This window comes from Bombina bombina, chromosome 7 (genome assembly GCF_027579735.1).
Source record: "Bombina bombina isolate aBomBom1 chromosome 7, aBomBom1.pri, whole genome shotgun sequence".
Classification (NCBI taxonomy): domain Eukaryota; kingdom Metazoa; phylum Chordata; class Amphibia; order Anura; family Bombinatoridae; genus Bombina; species Bombina bombina.
This window is the reverse complement of record NC_069505.1, coordinates 627,329,481-627,352,984: the sequence shown is the minus strand read 5'-3', so window position 1 is coordinate 627,352,984 and position 23,504 is coordinate 627,329,481.

Genomic DNA, 23,504 nt, shown 5'->3' with positions numbered 1-23,504 from the left:
CCCCTGGGTCAATTCCAAAGACTAAGACGTAATTGTACCAATTCGGATGACTATCAGAAAGAATCAGATATTTTAATAAACAAATTCAGAGAAAAGGGTTACAATATGGACCTTTTGAAGGAAAGTAGAGAAAGAGTAAACAGGATGGATAGAGATTCTCTTTTAAATAATAAGATCAGCGTACCAAAAAACAAAAACACAAACAATCATCCTAAGTTTGTGACACAATACAACAATCAGCATTTTAAAATAAAAAACATTCTTAGAAAACATTGGAATGTACTAAAATTAGATCCCATTCTTAATCAAATTTTGGAAGACAAACCGCAGGTGATTTTTAAGAAGAGCAAAGATATTAAAAATTATATTGCTCCCACAAAACTAAGAGATAATAAAAAACAACCTGTTTCTCTGAATGAATGGTGTGGGGGCAAAAATGGTTTACATCCGTGTAAAAAGAAGGATTGTGTTTTATGTCCCTTAATAGATCAAGACAGTACTCATTTTTTTAACTATAATAATAGCAAACAGTATACATGTAAAGATAGATATACATGTCACACCACATATGTGGTGTATCAATTAGTCTGCAAATGTGGTTATATCTATATAGGGCGCACGAAGAGGAAAATCAAATATAGAATTAGAGAACATGTAAATAATATTTCAAATGGATTCGAAAATCATAGTGTGTCCCGTCACTTTAAAAACCCCCACAATCAAAATCCCCTGGATCTTACCGTCAAAGTTATAGAGTGGGTCAAACATAATGTATGGGACACAAATAGGCTTTTAAAACTGAGGAAACAAGAAACCTTTTGGATTAAAAATCTCAATTGTATGGAGCCCAATGGGTTAAATATAGAAATTGACTTGCAGGCTTTTTTATAAAATAGTTTTATAACATACATCAATTTTACTGTTTTTAATTTCAATTTAAGTGTTACTATTATGAGTATTTTATAAGATATATATATTTATATTCAATACACACATGTTTACAAATTCTTCCCATATATATAGCATTTCAATACTTGAATATTGGTCTATGTATTTTAGCATATTTTTATTAATTTATGTTTATATATTCTTGTCTCTATATTATATCATTTTATTAATTAATATGTATATGTATATCGTATTTAGTACTGTGATATCTTAAAGAAAGTATTGTTATTTTACTTGCATGTTCCTTTTTTTTAGATATCCAACTCTGCCGTCATTTACCCCTTGCTATTGGTCAAACACGTGGGTGTGTGTATTTACACTCCCCTTTATAGAGCCTCTCCTCCCTTAACACCTATCACTCTTGAGAAAGTCACGCCGAGACGTGACGAAACGCGTAGAGACCCGCCCACCCCTGAGCCATTCGTTCCTGTGAAGCCGCCCCAGCTCTAAGTCTGCAGCTACGAGTCTGGAGGTATAAGAGCAGAGGAACGTTACTATATAGCCGCATACCTCATCTTGCCTGTTATCCTCTTTGCCCCACATTCCAGTGTTGAATCACAGGTACTATCACCATTTCCATTGTTGTCCATGTCTGATGCATATGCATGAACTTTGTTTGGAGACATTTTTCAACGGACACAATCTGACAACTGAGCTGTGTTTGGAAAACACTGGAGGGACACGCCAATTTTGACATCTTTGGAATACAGAAGGAGGCTGACCTGAGACGATAAGTCTTTTGTGTTAATGTTGCACATATGCTGATTTTTAACTTTTATCTTGTGAGTGGCCATTTGTCGTGTGTGTTATATTAAAACTGTTATTACTCTGCATTTGAGTCTGCGCTCCTCTCTTCTCTAATTTCAGAGAAAAACGTATCATGTAGGTGGTGGCGGGGTCCGGGAGCGGCGGTTTAGGGGTTAATACATTTATTATAGTTGCGGCGGTGTCCGGGAGCGGCGGTTTAGGGGTTAATAACTTTATTGAGTTGCGGGGGGCTCCAGGGGCGGCGGTATAGGGGGTAGAACAGTATAGTATAGTGTGAGTGCTTAGTGACAGGCTAGCAATAAAGCTGTAAAAAAGCCGAAGAGCAGCGAGAGCGGATGAGTGATAACTCTCCCAGTCCGCTGCTCATCGCCCCGTACTTGGTGCGCGGCTTTTTGACAGCTTTATTGATAACTTAGGCGAAATTTTGCAGGTCCGCGGCGGCAATGGTAGGCGAGCTTAGGCGGGCGTATTGGACCGGCGAAGGCAGGTAAAGTAGACGGCTTGATAACTAGGCCCCAAAATATTAAATAGATAATTGCTGCATGGGATATTTATATAGGAAATAAATTCAGAATTAGTATAGATTAAATAACCTTTTTAATAATCCCATATTTGAAGTGCATATATATAACATAAATTTTCTATTTTTCAGATGAATCATAGAGGAGTGCATGCAGGCAGAACTATTGGAAATGTGAAATAGGCTGAAATTGTGTAAATACATATATGACAGATGTTAAAATGCCATTAATTTCAAAATAATTAGCAGCATAATTCTTTTAATATAATGTAATATTTAAAAAAAAAAAAACATGATGTTTCATATCAAAACGATCAGGGAATTAATCTGATGCTGCTCCATCTATAATTAATATTGGGAGAGATTAATACAAGAAATTATGGCAGTTATTACATAGTTTAAAGAATTTTTTTTTTTTTACTGTCTAGAAATATTGCATGTATTGCTGTGCTGTGCTGTCTGCTGCCACCCAGTGTTATGATGCGAGAATTGCAGCCATGAGATGATTGGCTGTTGCAAGGATGCATTTCCTTGACAACATACATTCCCAGATGAACCAATCCATGTTCAGTTGCAAAGAACCAATCCGAGACAAGGCTCCCGTTGGGCGTTTCCAATACTCATCAATGATAGATAATGATCAAAAAAGGGGAGGGGTGAAATCAGATGATTTACCCCAAGCATAGAGACTGAGAGGTGGCTGCTGGCTAATCCTGGAGGAATAACTACTGTGGTTATTATTAAAGCACACGGCTACTCTTAGACTCCATATGTGAATATCCCCAATTTTGAAATTCTGAGGTGAAATTGAATCTGTTGAGAAACATTGGAAACTGGATATCGATTGGTTTATTTGGTAAAGTATTGAAATTACATGTGATGTCTTAGAATAAGTTATATGCATAGTCACTACAGTTAAATTACAATTGGAAGATTGTAGAGAGCAAATTGTGCTTTTTAATTGTATTGCATAACCTTGAATAGCTCTTAGCTTGCCTATTTGTATGCAAACATTTAAAGTAAACATTTACTATTGCTGTATGTAGCAGAGTTAAGGAAATAGTTTACATTTCAAGTTAGCATTTCATAACCTATGTATTGTTAAACTAATCCCAATCTTAAATTTTTTATCTATCCAAATATATAATAATAATTCAGAAGTGTATATTGTATTATTGTTTAAATTTGTATCTGGTAGACTAAGTAACTTATCTGTGCAAGTTCTGATGTTTTAAATTAATATTGTATTAGGATAAATTGCAGTTAAATAGCAGAATATATATATTATCCTATTGATTATAAGCACTGTTAGAATTGTATTGCTTGGATGTTAAGAGTGAAAGATTTTAGTCTCATTGTAATATTTTAAATGTAGTTCTGAATGAAAGGTTGGTTTTAAAGATACATTTTTCTGGGTTTTGTAAGAAGGATAGCATATCTTAATAGTTGTTTTTAACGTGTATAATAGTGTTTCATATTCTGGTATTACAAATATATTTCAATATGTTCATGGATATTAACTAAATAAAAGAATTCAGGTATTTATATTTATTGTATGGTTTATAGTAGATGCATGTTAGTTAAGGGTTTCTATTTTTAAGGATAATTATTATTTGTATTGTGTTATAACCCTGCCATAAGCTGATATATTATTTGGAGAGCACTACTTAGATTCTTATCATAAATACTGACATATTGATTGGAGGCACTTGCTGAGATTTATTAATATTTATCATATTGATAACATATATTTGTAGTAAATAGAAATTATTATAAAAGAGAGAAAAAGTTTCATATTTCGATATTAATATTTTGAAGATATAATTTTTGAAAAATTAAAATATTGATTTTCATATTTCGAGATTGATATTAATATCTTGAAATATTATTAAAGATTAATTTTTGAAAAATTAATAAAAATATTAATTTTTCATATTTTCAAAGTTAATCAAAAGTATTAATTTTTCATATTTCGAAATATAAATTTTTCATATTTCAAAATTAATATTATTTTTAAAAAAAATTATATATATATATATCATTTTTTTTTTCTCTCTTTTTATTGGCAAAAATTGTATTAGCGTTTTAATTTAACTAAATACTAAACCAATATAATAATGTCTGTAGCCAGAAGTGACTCATTTAATTCTATACATAGCGATGAAAATGGTCCCATCACCATACCCATTACTAAAGTTCAGGTCCTTAAGAAAGATATCTTAAGTTACATTAAAGGGAAGTTTAATATTGCGGGTGAATTAAATGATTTTATGGATATGCTTGAAACTAGGGCTAAAAATATTACCGTTAATAATAATATGTGGAATGAAGAGAATGAATTCTTCCAAGAATTATTAATGATTAATCAATGCAAGACTCCCAAAAAGCGAGACGAACTAATACTAAAATCTTGGCCCCTTTTAATATGCATTATTGACGAAATGTCGTTTTGTGTCATAGACAAACGATTGCAAATACAGGAGCTAGAAAGTAGTATTCGTTCCTCACGCAGATGCGAAGAGGATTTAAAAAAATAGCCAAAAATAAAATGGATGAATTCGCCCAAAACCTAACCGCCTTAGAAAAGCATAACATAGACTTACTCGCACAGATACAAGAATTAAATAAACAGCTTGCGCAAAGCCAGAGAGAATTAAGTGATTTAAAAAGGTCATATCGCCATAATGAAAACCCTTATATTAACAGTGAGAATAATGCAGATAATGCTAACTCCTTTAGCGAACTCGTCAGGGACGAGGTACAAAAATATATGGAACAGTATAGACAAATGACCCCTAATGGGTCAGAAATAGATTTCCCAAATAGGCAGTCACCTCATGATATAAATCCAGAGGACTGCTGTAACGCAGCTGGTGCGGGGGAGGGAAACTCTAACAGAGAATCCCAAAATAAGTCTGATAAAGTATATGATTCCCATAAAATAATCACCTTCGTACAACATGCAGTACCTATATTCTCCAATAAGGGAACAAAATCTGTAATTGATCATTTAGAGGCTTTTGAAAATGCATTAGCTATAATGAATGTTACAAGTGAGAAATTAAAAATTGAATTTCTGCCCTGGGTATTTGACAGTAAACATCACAAATTCTTTGCTTCATTAAAGGATATGAATATTCATTCCTGGAGTGGGATAAAACAACAATGCAGAAAGGAATTCGGGCAATATAGCACTAAAACTGCCGCAAAAATAGCGGTATATGGTTTAAAGTGTAGTGCAAATCAAAGTCCCATTGAATTCCTTTCTGAATTGAAAAATGCGTACAGTATGGCTGAAGATAATCCCAGATTTGATGGCTCAGAATTTGTAAATTTATTTTTTGAAGCACTGCCTACACCCATCAAAATTAACTTAGCTAGAGATTTTGATGAGGACTGCTCATTGGAATGGCTGATCAAAGAGAGTACAAAATTATACTCTATTCAGCAGTCCAGTGAGCAGGGGGTTAAAAAGGAATCAAACCCCAAAATTGTGGCAGAAACTAGGGTGTCACCTAACCCCCTCAATTTGGAGTCTAAAAAGAAAACCTACGCGGAAGTGGCCAGTCAAAACAGGCCATCTCCACAGAGGTTTAACTCTGCCCCCTCCCCTACACGGGTTGAGGCGCAGGGAGACTATAACCAAAGTGGGGGACATAATCCGGTGAATAATTACTCACAAAGAGAATACTCACCAAATAATTGGTATCCGCGCAAGGGTAGATACAATAGATGGCGAAGATATTCTCAGGGTAACCAGACACCCCAGGTATATAATGCTCCCCAAAGTACTAATACTGAGCAAGCTGAACCCCAGGGGCAACCACGCCAGAATAGAAATAGCGGCCCTGATTCTGAGGGAACCCAATGGTCCAGGAATCATTATTATGGGGCACCAAGAGATAGGCCCAGGGGTAGAGGTAACTTGTACAATCAGGTAGATATGCTTTTTACCCAGTTAAATCTGTTGAGCGAACAATTCGCTAATATGAGTCAACCTTCTACGGCTCAGCAACCGAACAATACTTTTTTAGGGGTACAGCCAGTGGTCAGCAGTGGACCACAGGCACAGTCATAAATACTGCAGTATCATCTGAAGGGGAGGGGAGAGATAAACAAAATGCAATAATAAATATCAATGATACTAATCATGTTCTCTCCCCACAGACCGGAAACGGACAATTTAGCTGTGATGACAGGCAACCTCATCCGGGAAAAATTAACAAACCTCTTCCTTTGCAGCACTCCCTTAACCTTATTTCCACAGATGCAGTACACAAGAATCCAGCCAACCCTGTCATAGAGGAGACTGGTGGGTATGAAACTTCTGCATCGGAAAACATGGCGAAGTCAGGTAACACGTGGCGAAGCCCACAGATGTATGATAACGCCAACTTCATGTGTGAAATGGTAGAAAATGCAGGAAGGTATTATGTATTAGTTGAACTGCAAGATTCAGTCTCCAACCCTATAATGGGATTAATTGACACCGGATCTCAGGCAACTATCTTATCCCACAGGTACTACACACAGCTAAATGAGCTAACACCCCACAAACCTAAAATAAAAGAATTTGATGGTTCTCTAATAGGAGTTGGAGGTGATTCTCTAAAAGTCTACGGTACGGCCTGGTTAAATTTTAAATTGGGGAACAGGGTCATAAGACACCCTGTCATTATAGTGGATCTGCATACTGATCGTTTAATTATTGGTAGTGATCTCCTAAAGCGATTAAGCACCATAATTGATTACATAAATAATGTAATTTGGTCACAAGTTAAAAGGCCTATCAATTATGAAAAATCTGGTATATCTCGCACCCAACATAGCTGTCACGTGGTGGAAGAGAAACCAGATGCAGTGGAGATTAATTTCAGGAATAACTCTGTACCTGAAATCCCTATTCTACAAATAGATGATCAGACTCCATTAAGTGGCTCTGATGGTAATACTTTTAAAATTTCACCTGGAAAGATAGCGAATATTTCCCTAGATGGCGATCTATTAACCATATCACTCCACAAGGGGGATTGTTAAATCCCTAAAGGGGAAGGCCACGCTCAATACCTCACAGGGATTGAGAGAGTTAAAGAGGATCTATGTATCCCTATACAAGTGCATGACCTTGGTAAAACCAAGTATGCTAAAATAAACTTAAAACAGGAAGCTAGCTATATAAGCGAAGGTTTATTTCCGCAAAAAGCTGAACCTAAAGTGATTAAATATCTTTCTCCCCAAGACCACTGTTTCCACAACCTGGATAACAGGTCTGAAAGCTATAACATCACAGCTAAGTGCTTATTATCTATCTCTATTGGTAATAAGTCAGTGAAGCACCTGTTTTTAGTTTTAAATACTCCCCATAATCAAATATACATTGGAAATGATATCTTACATAGATATGCCATACAAATAGATTTGATTAACTCTTGCCTCTGGAGCAGGTTAAAGGGGGACCCTGAAGTATTTCAGGATGAAAATGCAGCCCTGAAATCAAACCAGCAATTGCCATATGCTGTGAATATGCAGGTATCTAGCGATGTTATAATTCCTGCTGGGGCTGATACATTTCTTTTACCCTTACAGGTAAAGAGAGGTCAGAAATTAAAAACTTTTGAAACACTGATTTGCCTCTCCCATAGAATACAAAATCTGGGTGTCACAGTAACCTACACTCCTATGGTGAATATTGGAACTGTTCCAATACATATTATTGTACATAACATGACCCCACAGGATATAACATTATCCAAGGGAACTACCATAGGATATGCACTGGAATCAAGTTATTACACTTTTGGATTCCAGAATAATGTAATTGGGCTAATACCAGAAGGATACTTAACTGAAGAACAATTAATAGAACAATCCTTTGCATCTATGACAGAGGGTCTATTTAATATTCAGTCTATTTATCCCTTCAGCTCAGAGGAAGGCATCTGTAAAATTGAAGAAGCCTCTCTAGTGTTTGATCAGCCAATCAAACAGCAAGATTACCCCAATTCCCAGAGTCATGGGGGCAATGTAAATTATAATCAAGGGGATCTCACCTCTAGATTGGAAGAAGCCTATGAAATAGGACAGCCTGAAATCTTTCCAGGATTTCAGCAAATAGTCAAAGAGCAAATATCCTTAGCTAATGGCTGTTCCAGCGATGATGAACGCCAAAAGCTGCGAGAACTCCTGATGGAGTACAAGGATATTTTTGCTAAGGATTCTTATGACTGTGGTACTACAGACTTGCACATTGCAAGAATACAAACAGATCCAGATGCACCACCTGTATTTGTCAAACAATACAGACTTCCCTTATCCTCATATGATTCTCTTGCAGAGATCATAAGGAATTTGGAAGAAAGAGGTATTATCAGACAGGTGCACAGCTCTTATAATAATCCTATTTTAGGTGTCCTTAAGCCCAATGGACAATGGCGTTTGTGTGCTGACTTAAGACAGCTAAACAAACAAGTGTACATGTCTGGCTGGCCTGTACCAATATTCACTGCCATTGATTGTGCACAGGGATATTGGACCATAAAGGTACATGAAGAGGAACAATATAAGCTAGCATTCTCCTTCCAAAAGGTCCAATATGCATTTCAAAGACTTCCTTTTGGATACAAAAATTCTGGACATGAATTTGCTGTATTCATGCATAAGGCTATGCCTGATGCACTGGAAAGGGGGACCTTATCTTATGTTGATGATGTTTTAATCAAAATCACAGACTTTGAAAAACACGTCGCAGAGTTTAAACACGTCCACAGCCAACTTAAAAGGGCAGGTGTCAAATTATCCCTACAAAAAGCTCAATGGTGCAGCACTCGTGTAAACTTCTTGGGACATGAAGTTACTTCTGAAGGATTAAATCCCCAGAAGAAAAAGGTGGAAGCTATAGTGAATTCTAAAAACCCAACTAACTTAAAGGAATTGAGATCATTCCTGGGTATGACAAATTATTCTCGCAAATTCATTGATAATTATGCGGAATTAGCTAAACCACTACTACTTCTTCTAAAGAAAGATGTGAAATGGCACTGGAGTGAGTCTCAAGAGACAGCCATCAGAGAGCTGAAGAGAAAACTCACTCAAGCACCTTGCCTAGCATACCCTGAGGGAGGTAAACCTTTCTTCTTAGAAACAGGTTACACAGATGTAAGCATGAGTGCTGTTTTATACCAAAAGCATGATAATTTGAAAAAAGCCATTGCTTATGCGAGCAAAAATCTATCCCCAGTAGAAATAAAGTTTAACGATTGCGAAAAAGCCCTCTTATCTACTGTATGGGCTCTACAAAATTTCCACAGCTATATACAGGGCGAGAAAATTATTGTAGAAATGGCCCACCAGCCTTTGCTATATTTGCAAAGTGAAAGAATAAGAGATGGGAATTTGTCAAATAGCCGCATAACAGTGTGGACTCTTTCCTTACAAGGCTGGCCACTAGAAATTTGCTACAAGCAGAATAAAAAGAATCCAGTCGCACAAGGGCTTGCTGAGCTCCACGACTGAACTGCTAGAGATCCTGGGGAAGAATTATCAGAAGATGATTTTCTGGAGGAACAATTGCTTTCCCCATATAAAATGTACAATGAGGAAAATTGCCAAACATTACCTAGGGTGTATGTTGATGGTTGTTCTTACCATGCCACCATTGAAAATGATCACAGATTAGTCGCTGGCATTGGTATAACTGGGGCAAATGGATTCCCAAATATATCCATAGGTTTCAACATTGGACCAAGATCCAGTCAAGTTGCTGAACTAACTGCTGTTTTCAAAACCATTGAAATGGCTATTGAACATGATATTCATGAATTTGTGATCATAACTGACTCAAATTATGTGCGTGACAGCTTTGTTGAATACCTGCCAACTTGGAAAATAAATGGCATGCAGAAAAGCAATAACAAACCAGTCAAGCATGGCAAGTTGTTCTGCAAGATTGATAATCTGGTGGTATCCAATGATTTAACCATACACTGGAAAATGACTAAGGGTCATTCCAGGGTTCTAGGTCCTGATAAGGAAGGCAATGACCTTGCGGATTCATTAGCCAAACAAGGAGCCATAACTGGAGAACTCCTTAATATTGACCATTTAATGGGTGCAATTCAGATAGAAGCCATTACCAGAAACCAGGCCAAACAACAGAATGAGCCTAACCTGGTACAATGGAGTCAGGATTCTCCTAGTGAGGACCTAATCACTAGTCAAAAAGAAAACCCATTGTAGGCATCTTCTATAAACACATAGAAGATCCTGAAGGCAACCCCATCTCAAAAGATGATTGTATTGGCAAAGAAGATCTTAGAATCTTAATGAAATCCAGATCACAATTCAAGTTACAGGATGGTTTGTTAATTAGAACCTCCAAAACTGGCATTCAGCAATGGGTAGTACCCACCAAGTTCAGAGGGCTAATGCTTCAACATGCCCATGATGCCCCCACGTCTGGTCATCGTGGTGCCAAACTCACGTATGAAATATTGCGTGATTATGCTTTTTGGCCACACAAGTTGAAAGATGTTCAAACCTACTGTCAAGGGTGTCTAATCTGTCCACAGTTCCAACCTACTGCGCCAACGCATAGAGCGCCATTGCAGAAAAGGGGGATGGTAATGCCATGGTCAGATATACACATTTATTTTATTGGTCCGGTAATAAGGTCATCAAGAGGTAACAAATACATGTTAACCGTGACATGCCTGTTCACTAAATGGGTAGAGTGCATCAGTGCACCTAATAATAGTGCTGAAACATGCGCAGCATTGCTCATCAACCACGTATTTTCCAGATTTGGTTTTCCCCAAAGAATCGAGTCAGATCGGGGGATCCACTTCACTAGCGAAGTGATGACCAAAATGTGGAAAATACTAGGGGTTAAAAAAAAGCTCCATATTGCTTATAGAGCTGCCTCAAGTGGTGGTTTAGAGCGTTACAACCAGTCCATTGTTAAAATCCTCAAAAAGTTTGTGAGTGAAACGGGTAAAGAATGGGTTTAAAACTACCTCTAGTCCTAATGGCATTAAGAGCAACTCCAAGTAGTGCTACCAAGATGTCACCTTTTGAACTGATGACTGGTAGAAGAATGGTTCTACCTCAGCATCTGCTGTACCGTACATCAGACCAAAACTTGATAAATGCTGCCAATACACATCAATATGTGGAGAACCTAGCGGCTAGATTTAGAGTTGGGCGGTAGCCGTGAAAACCAGCGTTAGAGGCTCCTAACGCTGGTTTTTACCACCCTCTGGTATTTGGAGTCAGTCAGGAAAGGGTCTAACGCTCACTTTGCAGCCGCAACTTTTCCATACCGCAGATCCCCCTACGCCATTTGCGTATCCTATCTTTTCAATGGGATCTTTCTAACGCTGGTATTTATAAGCTCATAAGTTCAAGCTTTTTTATTGAGGTTATGTGTGTAAGAAAATAACATACAGTGGTAAATTTGCAAAATTAAATGTACGTACATCATTTTTCAATAAACAATGTTGAATATAGAAAGGCAATAGAAATCAAAAACAACAGAAAGTATAACAATGCCTGATAATAGACAAGCTTCTCAAACCTCTAATTTTATGAATATAATAGCGTAACTGGCTGACTAGTTAAAAGGACTCTTATGAGCCCATTAGCTACATGAGAGTGGGATAGCATATGGTAGTCAGATCTGCGGCCTCAATTGGGCCTAAGGGTAGCATATAGTGAAAATATTATAGGGGGGAGGATTTCAGCGGGAAGCACTGCTCATTAAATAGGGGGGAGGGGCGGAGCCATATAGGAGATCTTCCTGTGAAGATTAGTTGCACTTTAAATCTTATTGTCGTAGGGGCAATTATAGGACAGAATATCAGTAAGGGTCACATGGCATTGGAATGCATAAGATGTATAAGCCAGTTCACCAAAATATTAAATCTTCTATAGGAATCTTACTTTAACATGAACACCTACAAGAGCAACACATCCCAACCCATGCAAAATATCAGCACAAAAAGTTTAGTTTAAACATAGCCATAGTTTCACCTAACGGTGAAGGACCTTGCAATGATACTGGTGTTACTCAAGCTAGTATTAAATCTCTAACTTCAATATGGATGTACAAAGAATATTATCATATTAATAAATAAACCCAGTTGCAACAAGGTATGCCTAATAATGTAATTTTTATAAGGTTCTCATATTTCAGCTATACATAGTATCTAGTACTGGCTTATAGAGTACCGGGATATAATATAGAATCATGTATGTAGAAAGATAGAACCACTATCGGATATACTTATTTTAGCTGTGAAATGAGATATAAAATAGATTTATAAGTGTCTCGTCATATCTATGTGAGACAGAGATTCATGAAGGACAAAGTTTAAGTAAGACTAAAAAGAAATGAGAAATGTCTACATGTTATCTAACTATCCAATATCTGAGGTAGTACTACAGAGCAACTTCAACTGTAGAATATTGTTAGATTGGAGCACAGATACGATTGAAGCAGGTCCAGTACAATAAGCTGTACCTACCTTAAAGTAACACTGCCCTGACTTTTCCTATGTGAAGAATATTACTGTCTGCCCCATTCAATGGTTATGGAATAAATTGTGCTCATTCAGGGTTATTGTCAATCGTTATCTGCTTTTGCTTGCAAATAGAATAATACCAAAGATAACATTGGGGATATATAACAAAATTTGGAGACGCATCTACAGTTAAAATAGTTGTAACAGTTGACCTGCCATGAGTGTAAAATTCTGTAAGACATATTGGCTTGTTCAAGAAAAGATCATAAAGCACACACTCAATAATATACCCCTATAATAATAGCAGCATAATAAGTAGACCATAGGAAATATGTAAATATCCAGTAGTGAATAGATGTTTTGTATAGTAACTGGATTATAGATATGGCACTATCTTATAAACTCACAAGTCATTTAAGACAGACCTAAAGACTCATGTGAATAAGCTAGCATATTTAAGGAAGTCCATCAGGTGATAAAGTTAAAGCAAAGATACAAAATACATATGAGTCAGATAAACCTGAAACCAAATAGAGAACAAAATGGGCAGGTCTGGTTGTAAGGGGTTAGAATAGGTATCCAGCTATCATCTGTTATGGCGCACGCTCAGAAGTAGACACTCATTTAGTATATATTGAGATGTAGGCATCTGTATAGGTTTGTTACTCTAGGTCGGATAGGTGGTACCGGAAACTAGTTTGACCCGCACTTAGGGGGGTACATGAGCCCCTAAACCTTATTTTCAGCCTGCAGTCTAATAACTGGGGTACCTAGATGTTCTTACAACTACAACATAACTATGATTGCGGCAAGTGAGCTCATTTTACAATCTTATAATATGCATAATAACTATCTGAAAAAGAGAACAAAACTGTTAACATATTTCATGAAATCAAGAGCGAATCATTTATACACAGTCTCAACCCTATACTTATGGAAAACATTTAACTAGGCTATTATATAACTGGGGTGGCGAGAGTAGCACACCTATCAAAACTAAGCACCTCTCAGGATAAAAATAAATCCGAGGCTAACTATAGCACATAAAAAAAATATATATCAAATGCTGGTTCCAGATATCTGAAACATCATGTCTAAAGTTCCCAGTAATGCCCCGAATCTATGTTCATAAGGTGTGTTTATGGGTGATAAATTTTGATTTCCAAGGTAGAGAATTCACAGAGAGATAAGTAAATGACCTAGGCTAGTAGGTCACATGAGTCTACTGTGCCGATCCAACTGTTATTACACTATAGCATCCCTCTAGTGGTGGCACATATTAATTACATCTTCTATCGGGATGTTTCAGTGATTGATCAACACAGATAACCTATACATACAACATACCTATATACCGGTAAAACATTACACATTTAGCTATGTTTAGGTATATCATATGACACAAATCCTAATTGGGAAGAGAGCAAGCAGATAACAAAGATTAGATACAAAAACAAAAGAAAACACCCCGCGCTATTGATATGTTGCCCCCAACTAATAACCAATAAACAGCAGTTTTGTATATCAAAGCCGCCTGTAGCGGTACAGTCACAGTATAGTTATATGCAAAGTCTATATTGATACTCAGATACCTCCGTTTACAGTCACTAGTCTCAGAGGTGTGTGTTCGACCAGATCCGATGACTGTTACTGACGGTTTTTCCGAAAGGCGGCCAGGTCTATTCCTGCTGTAGACTCCGTGAGGCTCTGCTCCAATGTCGGCGTCCTCGCCTGGCGTGTTCCTCTGTTGCGCCTATTGATGACTTCACAAACTCGCTGTGTGCGGCACAATCCGATGCAGCTCTGCAGATGTGGAGATCTTAAGCACTCCACCAGGAACGGCAGTATCATAGAAGAAAAAACAAAGAGCGCATCCGGATTCAAGTGTGTTTATTTAACAAAGAAACAATTGACACACAAATAGGATAACACTTACAAGATTCCAAATATAAAAGGCAGATAAAAAGGTGTGCAACTCGATGCTGACCGGAACAATAGCCACAAGCCCTCCAAGTGGTAGCTGGACCCCCACAGCAAATGGTTGTAACAGGTATATTCAAAATTTCACCTATACGGTGTGTATTTCAACCTCAACGCGTTTCTCCCGTATAACGAACGGGCTTTCTCAAGAGGACAGGTGAGTCTAACCTGTAATGTTGTTCTATATATGGATTTAATTAACCAATCAGATTTTACCTCCATTCTTGGATAGCACACCCCTTTCTGTGTGCAATCCAGGTTTAACTATTTGGCTTATGATCCACACATTAAAGGATACATAGAATTACAAGACAAAAATGACTTAAAATTGTACACAAAAATGATTATCATTTCACAGTATTAATAAAATGAAATATGTTAAAACTTAAAAGCATGTGAGAGATATTAAAAAATAAATAAATTGAACACAGTATAAAATAACCTATGCATACTAAAAAATGATGAACCATGCATTAAAATTGTCTGCTAAAATCTGCTAATTTAAATGCAACTTAATACAGATTTCTAGTTTGAATGTGCTAACATCCTAACTTGATACATATATACAGGGATATTGTCTGTCAGCCAACCAGTGTGCTTACATGTGTGCTGCCACATCTATGTCAATGTTCATCCCCAATGGAGTCAAACATTTCATCTTATAGATCCATAGAGTTTCTAATTTATGCAGTTTAAGGAGTCTGTTACCCTCTTTAGGGGGCACCCAATCTATGACCTGTATACGTAAACTACTGGGGTCACAGTTATGTGCCTCCATGAAATGCCTGGGCACACTATGTTTGGGATATTTCTCTTTAATGTTATTTACATGCTCATATACTCTCCTCTTTATTTTTCTTTTCGTGCGGCCTATATAGTACAGGCCACACCCACACTCAAGGAGATACACTACATATGTAGAATGACAGTTACTCCTGATCTTGATGTTAAACTGTTGTGAGTGATCAGAATTCGTAAATGTAATGGAGTTGTTTATGTGTTGGCACATGACACAATTTTTCTTTCCCCACTTAAAGGTTCCTTTCTTACCCGTCAGCCAGCAGGAGTTATTAGTTCTGTTTTCCATTGGTCTTTTCAATCTGCTAGGGGCTAAAATGTTTTTAAGATTTTTCCCTTTCTTAAATGTTAACTCTGGGTTATTTCCTAATTGGCTTCCTAAAATGGGATCAGCCTTTAAGATAGACCAATGTTTATTGAGGATCTTTCTAATTTGTTTTGCTCCCTCATTATATGTTGTTATGAACCTTATAGTTGTCTCCCCCTCCTTTTTTGAGTGGCTACTATTTTCATTTTTCTTATTTATCAATAAATCTTTCCTATCCTTTTGTAGAGCTTTTTCTTTTGCATCTCCCAAAAGTTTCTTGTCATAGCCTTTCCAAATTAGTTTATTTTCTAATATTTCTGATTCCAACTGGAAATTGTTTTCATGAGTACAGTTCCTACGCATACGGAGGAACTGGCTATAAGGGATATTTTGTTTCCAGCTCTTTTTGTGTGCGCTGGAATAATCTATAAAGCTATTTCTTTCAGTCTTTTTTCTAAAGTTGGTAACTGCAATTTTATTGAATTCATCTTTATACAGAATTAAGTCCAGGAATTCAATGGATACACTTGAATGATTCCCAGTGAATTTTAAATTAAATTCATTATTGTTAATGTAACCATAGAAGTCCTGGATCTCAGATTCATTGCCCTGCCATAAGATGATAATATCATCGATAAAACGACTATATTGTATAATATTTCTATCAAAGGCATTTTCTGCCCATATATACTTATTTTCAAAGTGATTCATATAAAGGTTCGCATATGAGGGTGCGAAAGTCGTCCCCATCGCGGTCCCGTTTGTTTGTAAATATATTGAATCTTCGAAATTAAAATAATTATGGGACAGTATGAATCCAATGCTATCACTCAAAAATTTAGCATGTTCGGGCGGAAAGTTGGATCTCGTGAGTTCCAATTTGATTGCTTCGACACCCAAATCGTGGGGGATACAAGTGTACAGAGCAGAAACATCACACGTTATCCAAAACATGTTCTGTTCCCACTCTAACCCTTCAAATTTGTTTATCACTTCCTGAGTATCTTTTAAAAAGGCTCTTGTTTTACTCACTAGGGGTTGTAAATAGAAGTCCACGTATTTGGATAAGTTATCACAAAGTGAGCCGATCCCAGACACAATGGGTCTTCCCGGCTGGTTGGCTACATCTTTGTGGACCTTTGGTAAGTGATAAAACAAAGATGTAGTAGGAAAAGGGTTTGATACAAATCTGAACTCATCATTATTTAAAATACCATCTGATTTTGCTCTTGCCAATAGTTTCTCTAATTCTTTGCTAAAGGCGACGGTGGGATCAAATTTCAAAATTTTATAGATAGATGTGTCATTGAGGAGGTTAAATGCTTCCCTCATGTAATGGTCTCTCTTTTGTATGACAATACCGCCGCCCTTATATCTGACAATTTTAGAAAGAAAGGCCTTAGAAAATCTTAGTAATAATAGGGACATTGTAATCCGCTCTGCCGATAAGGGCGGCGGTATTGTCATACAAAAGAGAGACCATTACATGAGGGAAGCATTTAACCTCCTACAGCAAACCACCTTACAGACAGCCTTGAAGCCAGACTCGAATGGTGACGGCTGCCTTTTCGCTGCACTGTTGTACCTAATACTCGCTGCGGGGCAGCCCCTCTCCCCTTCACAAAAAAGCTGCTTCCTTCTGAGGCATGTATGTCATGCTCCATTCCGTGCTGGGGTCGGGTGATCAGTTTATGGCTACAGTCCTATGTAGCAGCTGACTGTATAACGGACTAGAAATATGAACTAAGGTCTTTGCCTAGCTTTTGAACAATTGGGGAATATCTAACACCTTTAACTATCTGGATGCATTTGCTTGGCACTGGCCAATATGTACATTTTTTAGTCAGCAGATGCCTTACCTTGTTTTTTTGTTGTTTTTTTTTTAAACCTGACTATGTTGTTATTTGTGTGTTTTTGTTACATATATGCCTGGTTCTAGCTGTTTTGCATGCTGGGGATTGTTACCCCCCCCCCCCCACCCTCACCCAACATAAATATCAGCATTAGATGTCGATATAGCAGATATCAGTGTTTAATTATGTACCAGATCCTGCATGTGTGTACTCTTTATTGTTAAATGATCGTTATGTTAGAAGTCTGCCCACATCTCTTTACTCTCTTAGACTCCAGCTACAAAGAACAGCTATATCTGGAAAACGTGTTGCATGATGAATGATGAATAATGTATACACAGTAACTTTCTGTACTTATCCTATTGAGTCACCATGATGTATTGTAATTTTGGGACATTCCTGTTGAATTGGCATTCAGTTAGGACTTTTGTAAATTTGTAGTATATACTTCCTGCATCAATTCAGATGACAGTCTAAGGCAAGAGCTTTAAAGATCCGCCTTGTACCAGTACCTTCTCTCCTGAACTTTTAGTGCTTCTTTTTGAATATTTGTTGTATACAGTACCTGGATACGCTTTGCTTTGTACCACCTATGATAATAGGTTACAGTTATTTACTACTACTTTTACCCCTCCAAGGCCTTGTTATTAATATGTTACCACACTTTGCAAACTGGCTCATTGTGCCGGGTTAAGAAATCTCTTGCATATATTCCCAGACATCTAACTGAAAGTACATCAACATACATTGGGTGAAACCTGTATACATAACACCTCTAAATGTCCCACTCTACCCTTACTGGTTTTATGTGATAAAAGTTCATATTATGCTAACTATGTAGACATTAAAAGATCCTCTACGATCTGCACAGCCTCCCTTAGAACTGATCTGTAGAAAGAGAATCCCTATGTGTTGCGCTTATTTATACCAGACCAATCTTGGAAGGACCTTTTGATACAACATCAGTGTACATTGATAATATGAAATAATCCAATACTGGCAATCCCCGCCGAGTTTATCCTCTGCTTATGCCTATTATATTAAACCTGACATCAAATCACCTGGCTGGGCTTAGGTCTAACTCGGACCTAACTGTTATGAGTAGCTCTTGTTGTTATATGTTATGTGTTATGTGTAGTTTTTGTTGTTGTATAGGTTTGTTTTTTTGTTTTTTTTTGTTTTAAATAAGTTAAAAATGAGAAAGTCAGTCTAAAACTGTGGGAGGGGGTATTTAACCTACTTCTTTGATAGGGATCTGGTAATGTTTCACGACATATACTGTAGAATTTACTCGGACTACCTCTCAATCTTAGTTAGAATGGGAGCTACAATTATACATATTTCTTACGTTAGACTCAGTTTCCCAAGATTTTTGTAACACATGTCAATACAATGCTGCCATTTTGAAATTATACCTTGTAACTCTCTCTCTTGATTGTATTGACAATATCCGTTTGTTGTACATGAGCTCTCATTATGTATGTACTACTTTTTCTCAATAAAAAGAAGTTTAAAAAAAAAAAAAAACATTTTAGCCCCTAGCAGATTGAAAAGACCAATGGAAAACAGAACTAATAACTCCTGCTGGCTGACGGGTAAGAAAGGAACCTTTAAGTGTGGAAAGAAAAATTGTGTCATGTGCCAACACATAAACAACTCCATTACATTTACGAATTCTGATCACTCACAACAGTTTAACATCAAGATCAGGAGTAACTGTCATTCTACATATGTAGTGTATCTCCTTGAGTGTGGGTGTGGCCTGTACTATATAGGCCGCACGAAAAGAAAAATAAAGAGGAGAGTATATGAGCATATAAATAACATTAAAGAGAAATATCCCAAACATAGTGTGCCCAGGCATTTCATGGAGGCACATAACTGTGACCCCAGTAGTTTACGTATACAGGTCATAGATTGGGTGCCCCCTAAAGAGGGTAACAGACTCCTTAAACTGCGTAAATTAGAAACTCTATGGATCTATAAGATGAAATGTTTGACTCCATTGGGGATGAACATTGACATAGATGTGGCAGCACACATGTAAGCACACTGGTTGGCTGACAGACAATATCCCTGTATATATGTATCAAGTTAGGATGTTAGCACATTCAAACTAGAATTCTGTATTAAGTTGCATTTAAATTAGCAGATTTTAGCAGACAATTTTAATGCATGGTTCATCATTTTTTAGTATGCATAGGTTATTTTATACTGTGTTCAAGTTTATTTATTTTTTAATATCTCTCACATGCTTTTAAGTTTTAACATATTTCATTTTATTAATACTATGAAATGATAATCATTTTTGTGTACAATTTTAAGTCATTTTTGTCTTGTAATTCTATGTATCCTTTAATGTGTGGATCAGAAGCCACATAGTTAAACCTGGATTGCACACAGAAAGGGGTGTGCTATCCAAGAATGGAGGTAAAATCTGATTGGTTAATTAAATCCATATATAGAACAACATTACAGGTTAGACTCACCTGTCCTCTTGAGAAAGCCCGTTCGTTATACGGGAGAAACGCGTTGAGGTTGAAATACACACCGTATAGGTGAAATTTTGAATATACCTGTTACAACCGTTTGCTGTGGGGGTCCAGCTACCACTTGGAGGGCTTGTGGCTATTGGTCCAGTCAGCATCGAGTTGCACACCTTTTTATCTGCCTTTTATATTTGGAATCTTGTAAGTGTTATCCTATTTGTGTGTCAATTGTTTCTTTGTTAAATAAACACACTTGAATCCGGATGCGCTCTTTGTTTTTTCTTCTATGGAACAAAGATTAGAGTAACTGTCCTGTAACAGCTGGGGAGACAGATGTATCCGGCATTGCTATTACCATAAATAGTTCCCAGTGTTAGTAAATGACTGGATTCTATATATTGGAACCTTGTCTGCTTTACATATGTTTGGGGCGAAAATCATATATCCAAAAATACATCACTTGGTATAGATACATATAGTGTATATAATATTTGGCATCACAATATAGATTATAGCACATGTAGACGGGTCTCATTACATATACCCTCTGGTGCAACAGCCCTGGAGTCTGTCCTTTAACCAATGCCCATAGCAGGTGTAGCACCCATCTCTGACAGCTGTACTTGGATGGAGGAGACATAGAGCCTGCTACAAAGGTCCAGTAGAACAGTTCCGTGACACCATCTTGGGGAGTTGTGGTCATCTAACCTCCGATAAGGTGGAAAGTCCAGATCAGCTATGCGATTCAGCTTGTGTGATGTCGCTCTCCTGGGAACAGCCGCATAGGCGCTAAACTCTGCATCCTTAACTTCCTCCGAGTCCGGCGTGGTGTATCCAAGAAACGGCCTTCTCATGCGCACTTGTAAACTCTCACCGTCTGAGTCGGAGCAATGCTCGCACTCTCCTGCCAGACCATCAGTCACTTTGAGAGGTATGGAGTTGTCCAGTATACGTAAGGAATGCGAATGAATTGCTACGATTGCTCCTGAAATATCGCCGCCATCTTGCGAGCCATTTAGATTGTTGAACTGTTCGAGGAGTTGCGCACATAGCCGGCCCATTTCTGAGAAGTGATCTTCCAGAATCCCATAAACATTATCCTCAAATTTGTGTAGTGCTTCCTCTAGATCCATTTAGCGGATATTGTAAGGAGAATGCTTCACAAATGTTAGGGGGAGTTTTATCCACGCCGCCTATTTAGCTGTTGTAGGCCCTAGATTGTGACGCTACTAAGATAGCTCCAAAGTCCACAAATCCGAATTCTGCTCCCCAAAAAGCTAGCAGATGTAGTTGCCTTTAATCTCTGCACATTTTTAGAAACTAGGCTGTTACAAAATTGAGTATTTGTCCATTTTAACCATTTATGGCAGAGGAGCTCCAGGCAGACACGTCTACTCACTTTGCCAGCCGGCTCCGCCCCCTCACTCAGACTTATTTGCTGTACACGCACACACAATTTTTTATTATTTTTGATCATTTGTTTGTTATTTTGGGTAATGTATTTTTTTGCGTTTGGGGTGGGTTTTTATTTTTAGATTAGTGCTTGGGCATTTCATAAAAGAGCTGAATGCCCTTTTAAGGGCAGGAAAAAGAGCTAAATGCCCTTTTAAGGGCAATGCCCATACAAATGCCCTTTTCAGGGAAAAGGGTAGATTAGGTTTTACTTTATTTTTATTTTGTGGGTTTGGGGGCTGGGGGTTTGTATACTGTTAGGGGTTTGTACAAAATACCATTTTAAGGGCCCACAAAGGCCCTTTTAAGGGCCCTTGGTAGTTTATTCTAGGTTAGGCTTTTTTTATTTTGGGGCGTTTTTTTTTTAAAGGGTATTAGAATAGGAATTATAATAATAATAATTTCGTTTGTTATTTTTTTGTAATGGTACGTTTTTTTATTTTTTGTAATTTTAGTATTTTTTATTTTTTGCAATGGTAGGTTTTAGTGTAAGGCAGCTTAACTAAGTAGTTAGTAAATAGTTAATAACTATTTACTAACTAGTCTACCTAGTTAAAAAATAAATACAAACTTACCTGTGAAATAAAAATAAAACCTAAACTAGCTACAATATAACTATTAGTTTTATTGTAGCTAGCTTAGGTTTTATTTCACAGGTAAGTATTTAGTTTTAAATAGGAATTATGTAGTTAATTTTATAAGTTTATTTTAGCTCTATTTTAATTATGTTAAAGTTAGGGGGTGTTAGGTTTAGGTTTAATGTTAGGGTTAAGGTTAGCCTTAGGGTTACATTAGGGTTAGGGTTAGGATTAGGGGTTAATATAGTTTAATTTAGGTTGTTGTGATGTGGGGGGCTGGCCGTTTAGGGGTTAATAAGTTTATTTAGTTGTAGTGATGTGGGAGGCCAGAGGTTTAGGGGTTAATAACTTTATTTAGTTGTGGCGATGTCGGGGAGCGGCAGAATAGGGGTTAATAGATTTATTATAGTGTGGGAGAAGTTGGGATGCGAGAGAATAGGGGTTAATAACTTTAGTATAGTGGCGGCAACATCGGGAGCGGCAAATTAGGGGTAAATAGTTTTATTTTGGTGGTGGCGATATCGGAAACGGCAGATTAGGGGTTAATAACATTATGTAGGTGGCGGCGATGTCAGGGGCAGCAGATTAGGAGTGTTTAGGTTCGGGGTTTATGTCAGGGTGCTAGGTTTAAACATAACTTTTTTTTTCATAGACATCAATAGGGCTGCGTTAAGGAGCTTTTTATTCTGCAATCGCAGGTGTTAGTTTTTTTTTTAGCCTGCTCTCCCCATTGATGTCTATGGGGAAGCGTCCACGAGCACCTCAAAGTAGCGCTTGTTTTTGGTGTGGTATGGAGCTCAACGCATCCATATCGCCCGCACAAGCCGGGTTTTTCAAAACTTGTAATTGCTGCACTATAGGAGTCTCACCCAATTAAGGTGCAATAGTCGTATTTCTGCTGAGGGGAGCTAAATAATGACAGAGCAAGCCACAAAGTAATATAAGCATCATGTTTACCAAACAATGCAGGGTGATAACACAGCAGGACCACAGACAGGCTTGCATTTAGTGTATTGTAGGAAGTGTTACTGCCCATTACTAGAGGATCTCACTATCACTCTAACCAGACTGTGCTCCAGCTCCTCCCACCAACAGCAGCAGCAGTGTTTACATTTCTGTTCCCTATCCAGGGGGAGCTTAGTTTCTCCTGCAAAAATAGTGCAGGAACTCCATTCCCATGCATTCCCGCTGGACTTGACCCCTGCTACAGACATAATATCCAGGCCTATAAGAGATGTATTGATGATCTCCTGTTTATATGGAGTGGGCCGAGTGACTATGTACAGCAATTTGT